This window comes from Cervus elaphus, chromosome 23 (assembly GCF_910594005.1).
Source record: "Cervus elaphus chromosome 23, mCerEla1.1, whole genome shotgun sequence".
NCBI classification, from domain to species: Eukaryota; Metazoa; Chordata; class Mammalia; order Artiodactyla; family Cervidae; genus Cervus; species Cervus elaphus.
This window is the reverse complement of record NC_057837.1, coordinates 47,692,576-47,695,802: the sequence shown is the minus strand read 5'-3', so window position 1 is coordinate 47,695,802 and position 3,227 is coordinate 47,692,576.

The window sequence follows — 3,227 nt, the reverse complement described above, 5'->3', positions numbered from 1 at the left end:
CAGTAAAAGCCTGCTCTGTTCACCCAAAGGACCAGGAAAAGGGCAGCTTAAGTCAGAAATCCTTTAGACAGTAACTTCTCTATTCTAATCAAATATCTCATGAAAGATTGCAATTGTATTCTCACCCTCACCAGTTAAGGCCAAAGGGATGGCCTAGATTCCACCCCAGGAGGCTTAAACTTAGTACTTCGACCCTCTGCCAGGATGGTGTCAAGAGAAGGTCTAGTGAGGAACCTGGACTCCAACCTCCTTGCTTTCTGGGATGGAAACAGGGTACTCAAAGAAGAATCAGGGTTTTTACCACTGCACAGTGGCAAAGAGATGGCCTGCACGACAGTGTCAGTGGAGACTGCACAAGGAGCCTAGACTTCATCCTTAGTAACAGGTGCTTCTCACCCTGTGGTGTCAGAGGAGGTCTAGGGTAAAGTCTGAACTCCCAGCCCTTCCTGTCCTCAGGTGTCAACAGGAACCTTCTACCTGGCAGTAATGAGGCAATGCTGTGGCAGAGGGGACCCGTTAAAAAGATTTAAGTAAAATTTAGTAAGAGTCTTATAATACCAAAAACGTCCAGGTTTCAATCAAAACCACTTGTCATACCAAGAACCAGGAAGATCTCAAACCATGTGAGAAAAGACAATACAGATGACACATAATATAATCTGACAAGGATTTTAAAGCAGATGTCAGCAGATGCTTTGGCAAGCAATTAGAAACATGGAACAAATGGAAACAAATGGAAAAGTGGCCTCAGCAAAGAAACAAGATATAATGAACCACACAAAAGTTTCAGAATGAACAAATTTAAATAAATGACCCAATCAAAAGATGGGCCAAAGAACTAAACAGACATTTCTCCAAAGAAGAAATACAGATGGCTAACAAACACATGAAAAGATGCTCAACATCACTCATTATCAGAGAAATGCAAATCCAAAATGAGGTACCACTACACGCCAGTCAGAATGGCTGCTATCCAAAAGTCTACAAGCAATAAATGCTGGAGAGGGTGTGGAGAAAAGGGAACCCTCTTACACTGTTGGTGGGAATGCAAACTAGTACAGTCACTATGGAGAACAGTGTGGAGATTCCTTAAAAAACTGGAAATAGAACTACCATATGACCCAGCAATCCCACTCCTGGGCATACACACTGAGGAAACCAGATCTGAAAGAGACACGTGTACCCCAATGTTCATCGCAGCACTGTTTGTAATAGCCAGGACATGGAAGCAACCTAGATGCCCATCAGCGGACGAATGGATAAGAAAGCCATGGTACATATACACAATGGAATATTACTCAGCCATTAAAAAGAATACATTTGAATCAGTTCTAACAAGGTGGATGAAACTGGAGCCCATTATACAGAGTGAAGTAAGCCAGAAAGATAAACACCAGTACAGTATACTAATGCATATATATGGAATTTAAAAAGACGGTAATGATAACCCTATATGCAGGACAGAAAAAGAGACACAGATGTACAGAACAGACTTTTGGACTCTGGGAGAAGGTGAGGGTGGGATGATCTGAGAGAATAGCATTGAAACATGTATATTATCAAGTGTGAAACAGATCTCCAGCCCAGGTGGGATGCATGAGACAAGTGCTCAGGGCTGGTGCACTGGGACGGCCCAGAGGGATGGGATGGGGAGGGAGGAGGGTGGGGGGATCAGGATGGGGGACACATGTAAATCCATGGCTGATTCATGTCAATGTATGGCAAAAACCACTAAAGTAATTAGCCTCCAACTAATAAAAATAAATGAAAAAAAAAAAAAAAAGTCAATGGGCTCAACAGCAGAATAGGACAGAGGGTAGAATCAGAGAACTTAAAATAAAAATTACCCAATCTAAACAGAAAGTAGACTGATAAAAAAAGAATGAGCATGACCTCAGAAACACATGGGATTAAAACAAAAATCTTAACATCATGAGAGTCCCTGAAGAAGAGGAAAAAGAGGGTGGGGCTGAAAAACTGGTTGTAAATTCCCCAAATTTGGGGGGAAAACTAACTTGTAAACTTAGAGATTTAAGCTGAGCAAACCACAATCAAACCCAATAAAATCCACACCAAGACGTTGTAAGCAAACTTCTGAAAGTTAATGACAAACTTGAAAACAATTAGATGGTCCATTACCTACTGGGGAAAAACAATTCAAACAGCACATTTCTCTTCAGAAACCATGGAGACTAGAAGGACCTGATATTTTTCAAGTGCTGAAAGGAAAGTACCGACAACCCAGAGTTTTATATCCTGCAGAAATAATACTCCTAGATGTGAAGAGGGAAACAAGGATAAAGGAAAACTAAGAATTTGTTGCCAGTGAACCTACACTGAAGGAATAGCTAAAATGGAGTTCTCTAAAGAGAAAATGGTAAGAGGAAAGGTTGGGGGAAATGTTAGGAAGGAGAAAAAAACTTGGTAATAGCAAAAATGCAGGCAAATGTAATAGAATTTCCTTATCCTATTGAATCTTCTAAATTATGTTTGACGCTTACAGCAAAAATTATAATACTGCCTAATGTGGTTCTCAGTGTATGTAGGGGGAGTTTTGGGGAGAGGGAAAAGCATGCGAATGGAGATGTTTCTATACTCAAATTGGTAAAATGGCACCAATAGGCTTCGATAAGTTTTTTTGTGTGTGTGGCTGTGCTGGGTCTTTGATGCTTTGTGTGGGCTTTCCCTAGTTCTGGTGAGCAGGGGCTACTCTCTGTGGGGCACAGGTTCCTTGTTGCACTGTCTTCTGTTGCGTACATAGACTCTAGGCTTGTGGGCTCGGTACTGACGGTGCACATGCTCAGTTGCCCAGCAGCATGTGGAATCTTCCTGGACTGAGAATCAAACCCATGTCCCTGCATTGGCTTGTGGATTTTTAACACTGGATCACCAAGGAAATCCAGACTTTGATAAATTATATATATAAAAGTTTGAGTAAACACTCAAAATGCTACACAAGGAAATAAACTCAAAATAATATAAGCAAGTAAAAATGCAATTGTAAAAAATGTCTAATTAACCCACAGGATGTCAGGGAAAAGAAAACAAAACATCAGAACCAGTAGAAAAAAAAATAGCACATTTAAGCCTTAACATCAGTAATTACGTTAAAATTAACTTGTCTAAATGTACCAGTTAAAAGATTCATAGAGTGGACATGCTATTGACAAGAAACTCAAGTACAGTGATAAAGGTAGACTGAAAGTAAAAGAATGGGAAAAATATGG